The 20,861-nt window shown below is 45.9% G+C and overlaps 1 non-coding gene across 1 annotated transcript; it reads left to right on the top strand.

Moving 5' to 3' along the window:
* Positions 1-18,760: 18,760 nt before the first annotated feature.
* On the top strand, positions 18,761-18,950 carry LOC111590067 (U2 spliceosomal RNA). Its single transcript, XR_004852352.1, has one exon. It is a non-coding gene; the product is annotated as a U2 spliceosomal RNA (small nuclear RNA).
* Positions 18,951-20,861: the final 1,911 nt, after the last annotated feature.

Raw genomic sequence — 20,861 nt, 5'->3', positions numbered from 1 at the left:
ACTCTACACAAACACAACCTTCGTCAGACATGTTTTTATTAGAAGCAATAAAAGCTAAGGGACAAGTTATTCACCTTGAAGTTGGAGTAAAATAAACTACCAACGACGTGTTGTCGTCGGTAGCGGCTGATGTCTGTTTCTAGCTTCGGGAATCCAATACTCTTGGACAGAGTGCTGATAACTTTGGCCCCTATTTGGTCTCGAATACACTCTAATTTCTCATCATCAACGCCTCCGAAGAGGAGTGCCCCAGGTTTGTATCCACAGGATTGGGCATACTCTTTAAGCTCTTCTATTTCAGCTTTTGATAGATGTTCCCCAACTAAGTTTTGGAACGCGAAGGCTTCGTTTTCTGAAGCTTCATCAGCAATTTCTTTTCCTTTCTTTGACGCTGCGATCACGGCTTCTTCGGCAGCAGTGGTAGCCTCTTCTGCAGCCATGTCTAGCAGCATTTGGTCAATATGTTCAATTGTGCTCTCCAAATTCAAGTCTTCAGCTGAGGCAGCTTCGGCAGCTGCGGCCTCCGAAGGTGCAATTTCAATATTTGCCTCCTCTGCAGCCGCTCGTGTTTTTTGGGCCGAAGCTCTTGGCGGCGTTTTGTCAATTACCTCTGTTACGGTAATGATTCTTTGTTTCTTTGCTTTGATTGTTTTCCTTGATCTCTCGGGCTCCTTGTTCTTCTGAAAAAACTTTGTCAGTTCAGGACCCAGTGGACTTAGCTTCGCAGGTAAGGATTCAGTCATTACCTTCAGAATTTCCTCAACAACAGCAGCAGAAGGTGATGCGGGGGTTTCTTCTGCTTCGGATATTTGTTGCTTCGGAGAAGAAGCTTTCCTTTTCTTCGGAATTTTCTTCTTTATTGGCTCTTTTTCACCTTCATCTAAGGCTTCAGTTACCCTTTTCCTTTTTTGGCCTCCGGCACCTTTGTTCAGATTCTCGTAGTCTGGGTATTCGAAGCTCAAGGCGTCCAACACTCGATTTAGCCTTCGTTTCGGACGGGTGCCGAAGGCTGCGGTCATCAATTGATCTTCTTTTTTGGAATAATTTCCAAGTATCTCGTTGCACATCACTTCAATCGTGTCCAGCCACTCTTGGGAAGGAGTTTTAAAGTATTTCTTAAATTTGAAGTAGTAAGGCAAACGTACAAGTTCACCTTTTTTCTTCTCCTCCTTCAGCTTCGGCATTTCCCACTCTCTTACACTAGGAAAAACCTTGAAAGCCAAAAACTCCTGGACCAGGTCCCTTGTACTGATATTCTCTGCAATAATTTTGAATTCATACATTGCTTTTTGAGTCGGACCCTCTGGTAGCATGTGGCACTGGGGGCGGGTTTCTCCGAAGGTTAGTTCAAGTGGACTTTGCACAAGTTTTTCCTTATCGTCATCAACCTTAACATAGAACCATTCCGATTTCCACCCTGCTGCCCATTTGCTTCGGTAGCTGATCACAGGATACTTTGTAGTTTTCCGATAAGCAAAATTATAGCAACCAAAATTGTCATGTAATCCATCCTTTCTAGCCTTTGTCTGATAGTGCAGTTCGTGAACTCGGCAAAAGCTGTCTGCAAACGGTTCCACCGTCTGGCTTCGGAGTGCCCAGATGTAAACACTAAGCCTAACGATAGCGTTAGGGGTTAGCTGGTGAAAATAGATTCCGAAATTCTTCAATATCTCTGCAATAATCCCATGAAGGGGGAATCTTAATCCAGCCTTTAGGAAACTCTTAAAAATAACAATTTCATCTTTTTCCGGCTTTGGGGTAGTCTCTTCTCCCCCGAAGCGTAATAGCTTCTTTTGATTTTCAGAAAAATAACCTGACTTTACCATCTTGGACAAATCAGCCTTCGAAACAGTAGATTTCCCGAAGTCCAAATGGCTGGGTTTGCTTGGCGTGGCAAGGTGATAATCATCTTCGGGGTCAGTTTCCTCAGCATCTTCTCCTTATGCTTCAGCCATTGCTTGTTCTGCATCATCAATAGGAACCTTTTCCGAAATCACTAGCCCAGATCGTTGCATGGCTTCGGAGATAGGGACGGTCTCCGAAGCTTCAGTTTCGTCCCCCTCACGCTCAACCCTAGCGGTAGAACGGACTCTGGCCATTTAACTATGAACTTGTGAAACTTTAATACTTTTTTCCTCCGAAGCACGCTTCAAGATGGAGCTTTGTTCAATTCTGACAAACAAGCTTCGGCGATGGTTAAAAATTTTGGCAGCAAAACAGTGCAAATAGCAGTAAATGTTGTGGTAACTTCACACCTACTCGTCTGTTTATATAGTGCCGCAGGTAAGAAGGCGGAGCGCCAGAAGTTTTACACCAGGCGGACACCCGCTCGACTCGCTGTACGGTGGACCGCAGAGACCGAACAGTAACTCTGTAAGGTGGGGCCGCTACGCGCAGGGAGATTGAATCGTTTCTCGACAACGAGCTCAGGGAAGGTGTTTTTTGAGACCTTCGGCGCTCCGAAGCTTAAGGAACTTTTTTCACGGATCAAGCTCGTTACGAAAAACGATCTAGCACCGCGAAAGGGGCTACTGTTGGGACTTTGCTTCGTCGCCGAAGGTCTTATAGAAAGAAGTTATCCTCGGATGAAGCTGTTTGTATAAGATAGCCGAAGGTTCCTCTTCGTAATGCTTCGGCATTACAAACCGACTTAAAGATAGAATGACCTTTTAGTCCATAAAGGTCTGAGTCAATGTTGTAAGTTTTTATAAGGGGCATACTTGTAATTCCTCACAGGCTGCGTCCTGTGCCTATAAATAGTGAACAGTATTCCGTTACTGTTCACGAATTCTGGTTTTTGCAATCGCATCTCCCGGAATTCAACCTTTGTCAAGGCATAGGTATTATTGTATTTGATGATTTAATATAGCAAACAAACATAATACAATTAATTTATGATTTATTTGCTCATAGTGTTCATTTTTGTATCATCTCATGAATGTCCACTGCTATTTAATTACGAAGGTTCAACTTCGTAATTATTCTTTTATCAACCTTCGTCCAAGCTCCATTATTCCGAAGGGAATAATGCTTTAAGGACGAAGGGCATTATTATTTAACATTTTATGTTGCCTTGCTCTTAATTCATAGCACTTGAGAGCAAGTCTCCAACACTGACAGCTCATCAATTTGCTTCTTAAGTTCATCCAACTCTGGTCCAGATATTCTGTAAGCTCTCTTAAAGATAGGGGAGGTTCCAGGAAGAAGCTCTATGGCAAACTCAACTTTCCGCTCTGGTGGCATACCCGGTAAGTCCTTTGGAAACACACCTGGGAACTCGGACACAACCTTGATACTCTCGATCGGGTCTGCTTCACTGCTATCAATAGCTATCTGATAACAACTTCCTTTCTTTGGCTCAGGCGGGACTAACTCGGTCACCACTTCCTCTCCTAGTGGGGACACCAACTTGATGGTCCTTTTATCACAACTGATAACTGCCTGATACTTATCTAGCCAATTCATCCCTAGGATGACATCTATTCCCTGAGTACCCATTACTATAAGGTTGGCGGGAAACGCTATCCCCCTTATTTCCACACTTATATTCAAACAAATGCTATCGGCTCGAATTCTACCACCGGCTGAGTCAATTTGAATGGGGGTTGACATGGTAGTAATTGGAAGATTATGTGCTTCTACCCATGATGCAGTAATGAAAGAATGTGTTGCTCCAGTATCAAATAACACTTCTGCAATATGGGAGTCGACTGGGAACATACCTACTATCATGCCAGGGGTCTCCTGAACTGCTTCAGCCTCCAAGTGGTTCAGCCTTCCATGATTGTAGCGCGGCTGGGAGCGGTTGCCTGCTCCAGGCTGAGGCACATTCTGCTTTGCTGGGGCACTGGGGCCTGACTGCTGCTGGGCTGCCTTCTTCGGACATTGCATCACCCAGTGGCCTTGCTCTCCACAGTGGAAACATGCTCTGTTTCCAACCTGAGCTGGTGCTGCCTGACTGTTCGGCTGGGTTGCTGGGGCAGGAAGACGAGGTGCCTGCTGATTCTGCCTCTGAAACTGACCTCCTGACTGATTGCTCTGACGGTTCTGGTACTGGTGCGGAGGGTACTGCCTTTGGAACTGCTGATGCTGCTGAGGTGGACGCTGGTTCTGCCTGAACTGCTGAGATTGATTGCCTGAGAAACGAGGACGATTGCTGCTTCCAGGCTGGGGTCCACTGATCTTGCGCTTATGATCTTCCATCTCCTTACGCTTTCTCTCTGTCATGATTGCTCTGTCAATCAGGTGCTGGAATGTCGGGAAGGTGTGATTCATCAGTTGGTACTGCAGAGGGTCAACCAAGCCTCTCAGGAAACGGTACTGTCGCTTGGCGTCGGTGTTGATATCTTCAGGAGCATAGCGAGACAACTGCAGAAACCTGTCCCGGTACTCACTGACAGACAATGGCCCTTGCTTGAGAGCCAGGAACTCCTCCTTCTTCACAGTCATCAGACCTGCAGGAACATGGTACTGACGGAAGCTTCCTCTGAACTCTTCCCAGGTGATGGCGTCAGGGTGGGCATGGGTGGCGAGGTAAGACTCCCACCATGATTGGGCTGCTCCTCTCAACAGACGGGGACCATACAGAACCTTCTCCCTGTCATCGCACTGAGCGGTATGCAACTCCCGCTCCACAGTGCGCAACTAGTCTTCAGCATCCATGGGGTCAGAAGAATGAGCAAATGTGGGTGGATGACCTCTCATGAATTCAACACGCTTGTCTCTGGGCACCTGAGGCATCTGAGGCTGAGGTGGGGCCTGCTGCTGTTGCTGCTGCTGCTGCTGAATGGCGGCCAAAGTCTGACCGATGGCTTGAACTGCCTGAGTCTGCATCAGAAACATCTGCTCGATGGACATCGGGGGAGGGGGCGGCAGGTGCTGTTGCTGGGGCACTTCCTCCTGTTGAGTGGCTCGCTCCTGCTGAGCACGCCTTCCTCCTCTGCGCCTGTTCTCTGACATCTGCAGAATGCAACCACACATCAAAACTGATCTGGCAAATCTTGCAGCATAAGAAAAGAGGATAGAATTCTTCAACAGCACTGAACAGATGAGCATCTTCACTGATCTCAAACACAGACCACACAGCTTCTCAGATAAAGAGGAAAGTGGAATAAAAGGTTTCCCAACTATATAACTAACTCCATTAATATAATAGGTAAACCAAAATGCAGGGGATACCCACACTCTGGTGACAGTCATTACAAAGATCCAAACCAAACATAGTTCATCATGACAAACATAAATGCACAGGATATAGCAAACTACCCTGTCTAACTAAGACTAACTAAGACTGTAGCTTCTATGTATATATTTCGTATTACTTACAAGATCCAACTCTAACGAACTATGGTTCTAGGGTTATCTTGGTCTTGCAGTCGGGATTGCCATAAGACTGGTGTCCATGCTGAGGTGAGCGGTACGGGTGGTGAGTCCCGACGGGAGCGGGGGAACCACCATCCAAGTGACGACGTTCCGCGCGCTCAGCCCGCAGCAGGGCGATCTCAGCACGAGCCCTACTCAGCTCGTCTAATGCATGGTCCAGCTCCGTGTTTAGCACGGCGGCTAGGTTGACTGTGCTGCTCAACCTAGGATTTCCCTCACCGACAGGTGAGACAATCACGCCTCCTGTGCTGCCAGATGGACGGTGGGGGTAATACTTCAGGTCAAGACCGTCAGCTGCCCCACCGAAAACCGAGCAGTAGTGCGAAAGCGCACGCCGTGCAGCATCTTGCATGGCTGCCTCAGTTGAGTCCCGTTCAGAGATAGAATAGTGCTCTGAGCAGGCCTCTGCACCCTGGAGACTGTTCTCCGGGCAGCGCACCAAGCAGGTTGCCTCCCAGCGGTCCGGGTAGACCCCGCGACTATGCTGGTAGACCACACAGTGATACTCGACGGACCAAGTATGCCGGTTAAATGCCCGACGTAGCAGGGTGTCGAGCGCATCGTGGAAGTGACACCCGCGAGCAGCGTCGCGAGTGATGGGTCGAGCAACCCATCCTTCCGGCTCATGGTTAGCAGAGAAGTCGGTGTCGTGGCTCGAGCTGTCGTCGCCACCTCCGTCGTCTGGGTCTCCTCCAGCAGCTACTCCAGAAGCTGGGGCGCCCAGTGGTGGTGCAGGGGGCGCCTCCAGAGGAAGCACAGGGGAGCAGCTCCTCACAGACTCTATCTCCTGGTGGAGCGAGAAGGAAGAGCCCTGCTGCTCCTGTCGTCGACGTTCCTGCTCCTCATGCAGGCGGTGGTGCAGTCTCTCCAAGTGGCTGGACTGTCCGGCCACGGGACGGCGAAGCGGACGCTCAGCAAGGAGGGAGGGTAAGAAGGGGATGACGGACTTTCGTGCAGTGTGTCTAAGACGAGCCATCTACAAAAGACATCGCAAGCAAAAGGGTGAGGACAGAATTAATATGACCAGCAAATAATGAATCATAAGTAAATCAAGGATTAGAATAAAACACAATTTTCAGCAAGATATAATATATAGTAGAACATAGGTTTGGTCGGTATGACCAACTTTTGAAGGGATATCAAAGTCAAGGCGGGGACAGAGGTCTATAGTCCTTAGAACGACCATTCTACTCTAGGTTAGCGGTCCTACAGTCAGCACGGCTTTGATACCACTTATGTCACACCCAGTTTTAGAAGGTAAACCGAATGCGAACCATGTACGTGCCAGGATCAGTTATTCACGTACACAGCAGTTACATAATATGGACATCATCACACAGTGCTCAAAATAGTATTAAGAAGGGAAATAGTCGATTACATCATACGTCTGAGACGTCCATATAGTCCTTACAATAAATCAAAGTGCGGAAAAGAAACGTAGATAACCGCGGCCTTCACAGGCAGCCGACTGGGGGTTGCCGCTAACCCACACCTAGAACTCGTCGTAGTCTTGGAACTCCTGGAAGTCTCCTTCCACAGCTTCATCTTCGCCTGAGCAGTGGTTGCAATGCTGACAACCTGGGGATGGGGGGGTTTGGTGTGTAGAGCAAGGGTGAGTACACATCAACATACTCAGCAAGTATCCTGTTTGGCTGTAGTGGACTAGCTTTATGTGGGGATAAGTCAAGCAGTTGCTTTTAGTTGGTCAGATTATTACTTACTAGTAGAAAGCCAAGTTTTAGCATTAACCAAAATTATTAACCCGATGTACCCTTTCCGAATGGAAAGAATACCACTTACCAGCACCATAGTCATAACCAAAACCATCGATCTCATAGCCACCTGTACCAAAGTATCTCTGATCAAGTACCACTAATCACTGGAGCTCCCTTGGCCGCTCATAACCATGAGCATGGCTGATATATCAGTTTTCAAACACTCTGCAGAGGTTGTGCACTTTACCCACAAGCCGTGATTCCCTCTTGCCTCGGGCCGATCAAACCCTTGAACACTACCAAGGTGAATAGGCAGGGTTTCACTACGTAGCCTTTACAAAGATTCCCCGGGGCTGTAGTCGCCCGTTAGGTTTCCTAAATGTACCGCACTCCTCCCCAAGGGACAAATCAACCTTGGTAGAGCGAGCCGCATACACCGAGCCCCATTGACGGCACGACGGCGAAGCGATCTACACCCCGGATCCTCTAATTATTCAGCTAAGGGCACCCCATTCCACCCTCATGGTTGCACTATTTTCCCGGGCGGTCATCCATAGAACAGGTCCTTACGGAGAGGCACTCGAGAAACCGCTCGAGCCCCCTTAAAGCCACAAGCACAACATCATAATAAGAGAAGGGAAAACAGTGTATCATAGATAATCTCATCATGTTCATTGATTAGAGTTGAGCAATAGCATAAAGCTAACTAATAATAATCCAACCCATATAGGTAAACAAGGATATGGATAACAAAATCTAGTCAGTCCTTAGGCATAAATGTGTAAAGCGGGAGGTGAATTAAATAATGAATAGGACAGAGATAGGTCAAAGGACACTTGCCTCCACCAACCGACTGCTGCTCAGGGGCTTCTCCTGCGAGTTCCTCGGGCTCTTCAACCGGATCGTTCTCTATGCGATTGCAAGCATACATACATACATCCATTCAAATTGGAAAGCAAACAGTACATCATACAAGGGAACAAATAAAGTGGATATGCATCAAGTATGACATTCGATATCGCATTCATTATGGTTAGAAAGAAACGGGAAAAGGTCTCGCGGGGGGGTTAAAGCTTATGCACTAATGATTAGTTACATTTGGTTCTAACAAAAGAATTTAGTTATATGCACTAATGGAAACCTAGTCATTTTTAGTTGATCAACATTGAACTGGATAAACAATTGATTATATGAATTAACTAGCGTAACGGAATTCTAAATTAAGTTTCCTACTTCAATAACATGAACAATGATTAACCTGTCTAAAATAAAATAAATAACAGTAATGAAAGAAAATAAAATAAAATAAAATAAAATAATAAAAAAATAAAAAAAGGGGGGCGGTTGAACCGGCCAGGGGGCGGTTGAACCGGCCAGGGCAGGGGCGGGGGCGGCCAAGCCGGCGGCGGGCGGCCGAGCTGGCGGGGGGGCGGGCGGCCGAACCGGCGGGGGCGCAGGGGCAGGGGGCGGCCGAGCCGGCCAGGGGGCGGCCGAGCTGGGCGGCGGGCGGCCAGACCGGGGCGCAGGGGCGGCCGAGCGGCGGGGCCGAGTCGGGTAGGGGGAAGGGGAGGGGGGATGGGGGAGGGAGGAGAGGGGGAGGGGGACCTCACCGGGGACGGGGACGGGCGGCGGCTAGGGCAGGGGGCGACGGCTGGGGTGGGGAAGAGAGAGAATGAGAGGGAGGGAGAGGGATTGGGGAATTGGGGGGATTGGGAGGGGGCGGCTGGGCCAATGGGCCCAAAGGGGGCGCGCGGGGGGGCGGCTGGGCCGGCCGGGGCGGTCCACGGCGCGGGAGAGAGAAAAAGGAGGAGAGAGAGAAAGAAAAAGAAAAAGAAAGAAAAGGTTTTTCTCCTTTTCGAAATCCGATCTTTCTAGATGAATGCACTTACATTTCTAAGCAATCAAAGAATGCATAATTCGGCATGGTGCATCAAACAACATAAAGTGATTTAGGGTTTTCTTAACACGGGAAATCCAAGCCGAACCCCGCTATAACTTTGGAAAGATCAAGGTTTAGCGAGGGAACGAGACAAGAAAAGGGTAACGCCTGAATTTGGTGAGAGAAAAGAAGAAAAAAATTCTACCCCCAAATTCAGGGCGTTACAGTATATAAATGATCTATGTGTGCACAGTTTCAATCAAAATTCCGAGAATCAAGTATATTTAGCTCATACCTAAGTTTGCTAAAAGTTTTCTCATCTAATGGCTTGGTGAAGATATCGACTAATTGTTCTTTGGTGCTAACATAAGCTATCTCGATATCCCCCTTTGTTGCTGATCTCTCAGAAAGTGATACCGAATGTCTATGTGCTTAGTGTGACTGTGTTCAACAGGATTATCCGCCATGCGGATTGCACTCTCATTGTCACATAGGAGAGGAACTTTGCTCAATTTGAAGTCATAGTCCCTGAGGGTTTGCCTCATCCAAAGTAATTGCGCACAACAATGCCCTGCGGGAATGTACTCGACTTCGGCGGTAGAAAGAGCTACTGAGTTTTGTTTCTTTGAAGCCCAAGACACCAGGGATCTCCCCAAAAACTGACAAGTCCCTGATGTGCTCTTCCTATCAATTTTACACCCTGCCCAATCAGCATCTGAATAACCTACTAAATCAAAGGTGGATCCCCTGGGGTACCAAAGACCAAACTTAGGTGTATAAAGTAAATATCTCACGATTCTTTTCACGGCCCTAAGGTGAACTTCCTTAGGATCGGCTTGGAACCTTGCACACATGCACACGGAAAGCATAATATCTGGTCAAGATGCACATAAATAGAGTAAAGATCCTATCATCGACCGGTATACCTTTTGATATATGGATTTACCTCCCGTGTCGAGGTCGAGATGCCCATTGGTTCCCATGGGTGTCTTGATGGGCTTGGCATCCTTCATTCCAAACTTGGTAAGTATGTCTTGTATATACTTGGTTTGGCTGATGAAGGTGCCCTCCTAGAGTTGCTTAACTTGAAATCCTAGAAAATACTTCAACTCCCCCATCATAGACATCTCGAATTTTTGAATCATGATCCTACTAAACTCTTCACAAGTAGATTTGTTAGTAGACCCAAATATGATATCATCAACATAAATTTGGCATACAAACAAATCATCTGCAATTGTTTTAGTAAAGAGAGTAGGACCGGCTTTGCCGACTTTGAAGCCATTAGTGATAAGGAAATCTCTTAGGCATTCATACCATGCTCTTGGTGCTTGCTTGAGCCCATAAAGCGCCTTTGAGAGTTTGTAAACATGATTAGGGTACTCACTATCTTCAAAGCCGGGAGGTTGCTCAACATAGACCTCTTCCTTAATTGGTCCATTGAGGAAGGCACTTTTCACGTCCATTTGATAGAGCTTAAAGCCATGGTAAGTAGCATAGGCAAGTAATATACAAATTGACTCAAGCCTAGCTATGGGTGCATAAGTTTCACCAAAATCCAAACCTTCGACTTCTGAATATCCTTTGGCCACAAGTCGGGCTTTATTCCTTGTCACCACACCATGCTCATCTTGTTTGTTGCGGAATACCCACTTGGTTCCTACAACATTTTGGTTAGGATGTGGAACTAAATGCCATACCTCACTCCTCGTGAAGTTGTTGAGCTCCTCTTGCATAGCCAACACCCAATCCGAATCTCTTAGTGCATCATCTATCTTGTATGGCTCAATAGAGGAGACAAAAGAGTAATGTTCACAAAAATGAGCAACCTGAGATCTAGTAGTTACCCCCTTATGAATGTCACCGAAAATGGAGTTCACGGGGTGATCTCGTTGAATTGCTTGGTGGACTCTTGGGTGTGGCGGTCTTTGACCCTGAATTTCATGCTCATCTTCCTTGTCTTTATCATTGTCATCTCCCCCTTGATCATTGTCCTCCTCTTGAGGTGGCTCATCCTCTTGATCTTCATTTTCGTCATCTTAAGCCTGGTCCTCATCTTGAGTTGGTGGAGATGCTTGATTGGAAGATGACGATTGATCTTGTGCTTGAGTGGGCTTTTCGGATTCTTTAGGAAACACATCCCCAATGGGCATGTTCCTTAGTGTGACGCATGGAGCCTCTTCATCATCTAGCTCATCAAGATCAACTTGCTCCACTTGGGAGCCATTAGTCTCATCAAACACAATGTCACAAGAAACCTCAACTAATCCAGTGGATTTGTTGAAGACTCTATATGCCCTTGTGTTTGAGTCATATCCTAGTAAAAAGCCTTCTACATCCTTAGGAGCAAATTTAGATTTTCTACCTCTTTTAACAAGAACAAAGCATTTGCTACCAAAGACTCTAAAATATGAAACATTGGGATTTTTACCGGTGAGGAGTCTGTATGATGTCTTCTTGAGGATTCAGTGAAGGTAGAGCTGGTTGATGGAGTAGCAGGCGGTGTTAATCGCCTTGGCCCAAAACCGGTCCGGAATCTTGTACTCATCAAGCATGGTCCTCGCCATGTCCAATAGAGTTCTATTCTTCCTCTCCACTACACCATTTTGTTGAGGTGTGTAGGGAGAAGAGAACTCATGCTTGATGCCCTTGTCCTCAAGAAAACCTTCTATTTGTGAGTTCTTGAACATCGTCCAATTATCGCTTCATATCTTCTTGATTCTCAATCCGAACTCATTTTGAGTCCGTCTCAAGAATCCCTTTAAAGTCTCTTGGGTCTATGATTTTTCCTGCAAAAGGAATACCCAAGTGAAGCGAGAATAATCATCCACAATTACTAGACAGTACTTACTCTCGTCGATGCTTATGTAAGCTATTAGGTCGAATGGATCGATGTGGAGTAGTTCCAGTGGCCTGTTAGTCGTCATTATGTTCTTGTGTGGATGATGAGAGCCAACTTACTTTCCTGCTTGGCATGCGCCACAAACCCTATCTTTCTCAAAATGAACATTTGTTAGTCCTAAAATGTGCTCTCCCTTTAGAAGCTTGTGAAGATTCTTCATTCCAACATGGACTAGTCGGCGATGCCAGAGCCAACCCATATTAGTCTTAGCAATTAAGCAAGTATCGAGTTCAGCTTTGTTAAAATCAACTAAGTATAGCTGACCCTCTAATACTCCCTTAAATGCTACTGAATCATCACTTCTTCTAAAGACAGTAACACCAATATTCATAAAAAGACAGTTGTAGCCCATCTTACATAATTGAGATATAGAAAGCAAATTGTAATATAAGAAATCTACAAGAAAAACATTGGAAATAGAATGGTCACGTGATATAGCAATTTTACCAAGTCCTTTTACCAAACCTTGATTTCCATCCCCGAATGTGATAGCTCTTTGGGGATCTTCGTTTTTCTCGTAGGAGGAGAACATTTTTTTCTCCCTAGTCATGTGGTTTGTGCACCCACTATCAATTATCCAACTTGAGCCCCCGGATGCATAAACCTGCAAAACAGTTTTAGGCCTTGTTCTTAGGTACCCCAAAAGTTCTTGGGTCCTTTCACGTTAGAAATAAGCACCTTGGGTACCCAAACACAAGTCTTTGACCCCTTGTGTTTACCCCCAACATATTTGGCAACTATTTTGCCTGATTTGTTAGTTAAAACATATGATGCATCAAAAGTTTTAAACGAAATGTTAGGTTCATTTGACGTAGTAGGAGTTTTCTTTTTAGGCATTTTAACATGTGTAGAATGCCTAGAGCTAGATGCCTCATTCTTATACATAAAAGCATGGTGAGAAACAAAATGAGATTTCTTAGCATGAATTCTCCTAATTTTGTGTTCGGGATAACCAGCAGGATATAAAATGTAGCCCTCGTTATCCTGAACCATGGGAGCCTTGCCTTTAACAAAATTAGACAATCTTTTAGGGGCATTAAGCTTGACATTGCTTCCCTGTTGGAAACCAATGCCATCCTTAATACTAGGGCGTCTCCCACTATAGAGCATGCTTCTAACAAATTTAAATTTTTCATTCTCAATTTCATGCTCATTGATTTTAGCTGTTAATTGAACTATATGACCATTTTGTTGTTTAATTAAAGCAAGGTGATCATGAATAACTTCTACATTAACATCTCTACATCTAGTACAAATAGTAGCATGATCAAATGTAGATGTAGAGGGTTTGCAAGATTTTAATTCTTCTATCTTAGCATTTAAAATTGCATTCTCATCTCTAAGACAGGAAATAGAATCATTGCAAACATTTAAATCTTTAGCCTTAGAAATTAAGCTAGCATTTTCACTTCTAAGGCTAGAAATTGATTCATTCAATTTATCAATCTTAGCAATTAAACTAGCATTTTCATTTCTAAGATTGGTAATTGAATCATGGCAAATGCTAAGCTCCTTAGTGAAGTTTTTATTTTTCTCTACTTCCTGAGCATAAGCATTTTTACTTTAACATGCCTTTTGTTTTCTTTAATAAGGAATTCCTCTTGGTTGTCCAAGAGTTCATCCTTCTCATGAATGGCTCCTATCAATTCATTTAATTTCTCTTTATATTGCATGTTAAGGTTGGCAAAAAGGGTAAGCAGATCATCTTCATCATCACTAAAACTACCATCATCACTAGATGCAGTATACTTGGGGGTGGTTCTAGATTGTACCTTCTTCTTTTTGTCGTCCTTTGCCATGAAGCATTTGTGGCCGACGTTGGGGAAGAGGAGTCCCTTGTTGACGGCGATGTTGGCGGCATCCTCGTCGGAGGAGGAGTCGGTGGAGCTCACGTCAGAGTCCCATTCCCGACACACGTGGGCATCGTCGTCCTTCTTCTTGTAATATCTCTTCTTCTCCTTCTTCTTCTTCCCCCTCTTGTCGTCGCCCCTGTCACTATCACTAGACATAGGACATTTAGCAATAAAATGATTGGGCTTACCACATTTGTAGCACACCCTTTTGGAGCGGGGTTTGTAGTCCTTCCCCCTCCCCCTTTGCTTGAGAAATTGACGGAAGCTCTTGATGATGAGCGCCATCTCCTCATTGTCGAGCTTGGAGGTATCGATGGGGAGCCTACTTGATGTAGACTCTTCTTTCTTCTCTTCCGTCACTTTGAATGCGATGGGTTGTACCTCGGGTGTGGAGGTGCCGCCTTGCTTCAAGTCGACGATGTGTTTGGAGCCTTTGATCATTAGTTCAAAGCTCACAAACTTTCCTATCACTTCCTCGGGAGACATTAATTTGTATCTAGGATCCCCACAAATTAATTGTACTTGAGTAGGGTTATGAAAAACAAGGGATCTTAGAATAACCTTGACCATTTCATGGTCATCCCATTTTGTGCTCCCGAGGTTGTGCACTTGATTGACCAAGGTCTTGAGCCGGTTGTACATAGCTTGTGGCTCCTCTCCTTGGTTGAGGACGAATCGACCGAGCTCCCCCTCGATCGTCTCCCGCTTGGTGATCTTGGTCACCTCATCTCCTTCGTGTGCGGTCTTTAGGATGTCCCAAATTTCTTTGGCATTATTTAACCCTTGCACCTTATTATACTCCTCTCAACATAGAGAGGCAAGGAGTATAGTAGTTGCTTGGGAGTTAAAGTGCCGGATTTGGGCAACCTCGTCCGAATCGTAATCTTCATCCCCCACATTAGATACTTGCGCTCCAAACTCAACAATGTCCCAAATACTTGCGTGGAGTGAGGTTAGGTGATGCCTCATTTTATCACTCCACATACAATAATCTTCGCCATCAAAACATGGTGGCTTGCCTAATGGAATGGAAAGTAAAGGAGCGCGTTTAGAAATGTGGGGATAGCGTAGGGGGATCTTACTAAACTTCTTGCGCTCATGGCGCTTAGAAGTGATGGACACGACGTCAGAGCCGGATGTGGAGGGCAACGAAGAATCGGTCTCGTAGTAGACCACTTTCTTCATCTTTTTCTTCTTGTCGCCACTCCGATGCGACTTGACGCGGGGAGGGGATTCCTCCTTGCCTTTGGCGCCGGACTCCCTTGATGGAGCCTTCTCGCCGGTTTCCATCTCCCTTTTGGTGGATGCTCCCGACATCACTTCGAGTGGTTAGACTCTAAATGAAGTATCGGGCTCTGATACCAATTGAAAGTTGCCTAGAGGGGGGTGGATAGGCGGAATATAAAACTTATAAACTTAAGCACACACTACAAGCTGAGGTTAGCATTAGAACGAATATCAAGTCCGAGAGAGAGGGGAAAACAAATCAAATGAAAGACAAGCAAATGAACACGGTGATTTGTTTTACCGAGGTTCGGTTCCAATGAACCTAGTACCCATTGAGGTGGTCACAAAGACCAGGGCTCTTTCAACCCTTTCCTTCTCTCAAATGGTCACCTAGACTGAGTGAGCTTTCTCCTTAATCAAATGGGTCACTTAGACCCCGCAAGGACCACCACACACTTGGTGTCTCTTGCTTTGATTACAAGTATCTTGAGAACAAGAATGAGGAAGAAGAAAGCGATCCAAGAAACAAGAGCGCAAAGAACACGAACAAAACTCTCTCTCAAGTCACTAGGTGAGTGGAATGATTTTTGGCACTTGGAGAGGCTTTGATTCTTTTGATTTGTGTCTAGGAGTGAATGCACTAGCTCTTGTATTGAATGTGAAGTGCTTGAAACTTGGATGCTTGGAGTGGTTGTGGTTGGGGGGGTATTTATAGCCCTCAACCACCACATAGCCATTGGGGATGGCTGTTGTCGATGGGCGCACCGGACAGTCCGGTGCGCTAGCCACGTCACCCAACCGTTAGGGTTCAGGAGCTTCTGACCGTTGGAAGCTTTGTCTTCTAGTGGCACCGGACAGTCCGGTGCCACACAGGACATGCACTTTTCACTGTCTGGTGTGCCTCTGACAGGCGGTTGTGCTCTGTCGCGCATTGTTGCACATTGTTCCTCTGAATCTCAGCTTTTGCAGGCGATCATTGCACGAAGTAGTCGTTGCTCCGCAGGTGCACCGGACAGTCTGGTGGCACACCAGACAGTCCGGTGAATTATAGCGGAGCACGCCCAGAGAAACCCGAGGGTGACGAGTTTGGAGTTGTACGGTCCCGGTGCACCGGACACTGTCCGGTGGCACACCGGACAATCCGGTGCGCCAGACCAGGGCACTCTCAGTTCCTTTGCTCCTTTGCATTTGAACCCTTTCTTCAATCTTTTATTGGTTTGTGTTGAACCTTTATGTACCTGTAGAATATATAATCTAGAGCAAACTAGTTAGTCCAATTATTTGTGTTGGGCATTCAACCACCAAAATTATTTATGGGAAAAGGTTAAACTCTATTTCCCTTTCATGTTTGGTGCTGTTTGGAGAAACACCGTTGAGATCTTTAGAATCGACCATATAAGCCTGATTTTGTAGATCTGCAACCATTATCCCCAGCGGAGTCGCCAAATAGTGTTGTGGTGCCGATCTGGGCGCCAAACACTAGGGGTGTACCGCATAGCGGTGCCCTCTACGGCGACACAGACGGTCCGCGGTCCTAGGCCAGATGGTCCGCGACCTCGCTGCAGGAGCTTCGGATGGTCCGCTCTCTAGGCCAGATGGTTCACGATGGTGCAGGGTCGTCTTCTTCCTCGCAGGAACCTAGATCTCGCCCTCTAGAGCAGAGATCTTAGGGCAATCCGGGTCGGCATGTCACCTAGGGCGTCCCTAGATGACATAGAGTCGCCTATGTGGGGGATAGATATCCCCAGGATCCACTAGAAGGCGAAAGACCCTTGCATGGAGGATCGTCTCATCGTGGGCCAGGTGAGGACCGCAAGTGAAATGGACCGACCTAGGAAAGGCGACGGGCCCGTACCTGGATCGTCCGTGGATTACGCGTAATCCCAAGAAATCGTCCGACTTTCCTGCGCCCAGCGCCCTTGAATGTTGGGGATAGATCCGGATGGAGTCGGTAGGTTTTCCTTAAGATAAGCTAAGTCGGTTCGCTATTAGTCAGGAGATATACTGAAAGAGCGTGATCATCATGTACATAGGGAGTGTCCCACGGTCGTGTATATAAGGCCCAGGGGAACCCCATCATTTTCATCTCATTAGCCCTTCTCCATTCAGGAGACGCACTTGTAACATACCACACATACAGAGCCACCCCAGGAAGTAGGGTATTACGCCTCTCAAAGCGGCCCAAACCAGCAGAAAATCACATGTCTCTCTCTTTTGTGCTCCTAGCATGAACCATCGAGCTACAATCAATAACACTGTCCTACCCAAAAGCACCACGAGGGTATCCCTGGGTGTGCGGTCGAACACTAGACACCGACAGCCTAAGAATTAAGAGATCAACTCGAGTAAGAGATCTCTTGGATTGACAACCAGATCTTGCCCCTGGGAGAGGTAAGATCCTAGGGTCGTCTTAGGGTCGGTATGTCACCCAAAACGGATCTAGACGATTTAGAGTCGATTAGTGATGGAGGCGAATATGTGGAAAGCTACAACTAGACTACACTACATCTACTCCTAGGGCATGAGTGATAATAAGGTAATTGGTTCGATTGGAATGTATTTGGGGTTCTCAATTGGCCATACCCCATTATATATATAGGGGAGGTCTAGACCCATTCCTAGGCGATAGCCAATGAATCCCACATGATTAGGTGGATAACCATGCACGAGATAAGGATAACCACCCGAGCCAATCTGACCGTGGGGCACGAACTGTTCGAGCCCTAGGACCAGACCTCCACCACTTGTGGTGTTCCACACTAGCTTTTCAGCCCACTTTTGTGAGAATCGTTTTGATAAAAAACGTCTAAATCGACGTGGATATAGAATCGGTTGAGTCGTCGTGATATTAGACATCTGTCACTATCTAGATCATAAGGCTCCAATCGCCTCCCTATTCCACTCCCTATTTCAAACTACACTTTATAAATAGTGCAGTCTATAGTGTAAAACAATACTTTGCACGCTCAAATGCACGCCCCTGCTAGATATAGCCTAAGGGTCTGTTTGGTTGGGTTGTGGCTGCAGAAAAAGTCGTTGTGTGCTGTGAGCTATGAAAAGCTATTATGGGTTGTGAGCTGTGAATAAGATAAAAACATTTGGTAGAAGCCATTAAAAGCCACTAAAAGTTCTTCCATATATATTTGCACAGTTCCACTCGGAAGTAGCTAAAAGTAGGATTAGAGGTGCTTTTAGTATTGCATTGTGAGAAGCCGACTTTTCAAAAAAACTGCTTCCTGATTTGGGTCCTTTGGTTTAGCTTCTGGCTTTTAGGGGGCACAAGCCAAAGACAAGAGCCAAACTGAACAAACCCTAAACCCTATCAAACCCTTCATCTTCCTCCACATGTAATCCTCGCGATATTCAGATTCTCCCCATAGCCAGATTCTCAGAAAACAAATAGGCATGTTGTCTATAGTGATAAAAGCAGGTATTTGAATTGTTAGGACTAATTTAATATTTTAATATATATATATACCTCTATACAACACTTACCTCTATAAAGCACCATTTTTTTTTTGTTTCCATCCTTGACCTTTTTGCAAAAATATTCTTATACGCACCAACTTTTCCGGTTTTTACCATCATTCCTTTTGCAAAAATGTCCTTATACTTCTTTATAATATAGCTCACTGTTCAACGTGGGTTATTACCTCCTAGATGGACCGTGAGAAAATACCCAAGCCCAACATGACACGAAGCCTCACATAACGCAACACTCCTAGATAGCATTACATCGCTAGCTGAAGGGGGGCGAACGAACGAGCTACCTATAAAAAGGTGCATGTCTTCTTTTCAACTCACATCTTTCTTGGTCTTTTGGCTAAGATAAAGTGTAGTCCGTAGTTTAATATCTAGTACGTGGACTGTATGTTCACTTTAGTTTTAAATCTATTTTTTGTGGGGAGGGTCTACTTTAATTTTAGATTTATTTTTTGTGGAGAGGATCCATCACACTGGCATGTAATTAGGCCCTCGTGGGTGGTACAACTATTGCACTATACCATCAAATATAATTGGTGTGCTGTTGCAATGCACATACCATGTACTAATATATATATATATATATGAAATATGATGATGATCTTCTCTTATATTATCAAATATATAAGAATAAACTTTTACATAAATTGTTTTATGCATTTTTACTCTGTGACACCCCAGTGTCACTAAGGGTTCTTCCTTAAGCTAACCCCAACCCATGATCACATGCAATCTCAACAAAAGGGGGAACATTGAAAATGAGAACAAAGAATTATGTTGAAGTCTACTTAAACCCTCCATAAAGTTTTCATGAATTCAAAAAAAAGGGAAAAACTCTTAAACCCTAGTTAACCCTAAGTGAACTATTTATGCATAAAGGGTAAATGGGAGAAACCCTTGGGAGAAGAATACAATTTTGGAGAAAACCAAATTATAAAGTTTTAGTTCGCTGATTGACTAACAAAACATAGTAAGGAAGTTTTGCTTTTTGAACTTTTTAAAATCCCCAAAACAGCCCCTAAACCAATGCACTTGGGGAAAATTCAGAAATTCAGCAATCTGAATTTCAGCCCCCTCTCAAAGATCAATCTTGTTCTCTCTTTTTCAGAACTCAAATCAAACAAGTCCAAACATCAAAGTTGTGCCAAATTCCCTTGAACACGCCCTGGAAAAGTTTGAACTCAAACCAATTTCATTTGGCACGGTTTTGGCGCAGTTTTACCTCGTGACTCACCTTGTGACACTGCCACCTTTGTGACACGACAACTCTCTGTACACTGCCCCAAACCGCTCGACTTCCACACACAAACGACAAAGCTCTGTCAGAGGAGCAAATCTTGTGCAGCGATCATGCCCAAATTCGCGAAGATCTTCAGCCTATGGGCGCTTGAACTCGGGCAGAAGCAAAAAGCCACGTGTTCGATCGCTTGCCTGACCGGCCGAGCGCGGACTGGTCGCGGCAGCGCGCGCCCCGCGCGTGGTCACCCCGCCCCGCGCGCCTCTCCCGTGCCCTCGCCTATAAATGCGTCCAAGAGGCCTTAGCCGTTGGCACCGCACACCCCGAGCCTCGCCCGAGCCAAAGATCACCGGAGTTCGCCGTGAAAAGCGAGCATCGTCGCCCGCCATCCCTGCCCAGGCTCGGCCATCGTGGCCACCCCCTTTTATTTGAACTCCAGCCTAGCCCTAGCCCCTGGATCGCTTCCCAGTGAAGCCGTGAAGCTTATCCAAACTTGAGCCGAGGCATTGCCTCACCGGAGAAGCAATTTCACCCTCGCCGGACTTTGGTCTTCCGCCGTCGCGCGTGGACCGAGCTAACCAGTGAGTCTTCGTCTAATTCCTTGCACCCACATCTTCCCTGGCATCCCGTGAAGCTCTCTGACCCGTTCAATTGAACTATCGCACCGCGAGTAGGCCGGACTCCTCGCCGCCGACGAGCATCTCCGCCTGCGCACGTGGACCGGCCGACTTCGACCATCCCCGACGGCGACCCGCACATCGCTGTGATCCCCAAGACCTCCCCTACGTCCTCGACCACCTCACCGGAGCAATCTCGCCGCCGGTAAGTCCCTCCGCCCTTTCTTCCGCCGCGGTTACTGTTTAAGTTGGGAGAAGGACCTCGGGTTAGGATTAGAAGAACCTGGGGGTTTTCTGCAATGTCAGTGACTCATTTGAATAGTAGCCCAGGGACTGATCCGTGAGGAAAACTTAAAACACCCGCCAGGGACCCCAGTGCAAAGTAGTTTTCTATTTAATCAATTCTGTTAATCTTTTTAAATAACCAGAGAACTTAGAAATCCATAACTTGATAAATTCTTAATCAAAAGTTGTCAAACTAATTTTGCTAGATCCTAAATATTATGAACTATCATTTAAAAATAATAAACGCTAAGCTTTCTGTTCTAATTTTTAGAGTTTAAAAT

This window comes from Zea mays, chromosome 8 (assembly GCF_902167145.1).
Source record: "Zea mays cultivar B73 chromosome 8, Zm-B73-REFERENCE-NAM-5.0, whole genome shotgun sequence".
Taxonomy (NCBI): Eukaryota; Viridiplantae; Streptophyta; class Magnoliopsida; order Poales; family Poaceae; genus Zea; species Zea mays.
This window is presented reverse-complemented; position numbering and strand designations above follow the sequence as displayed.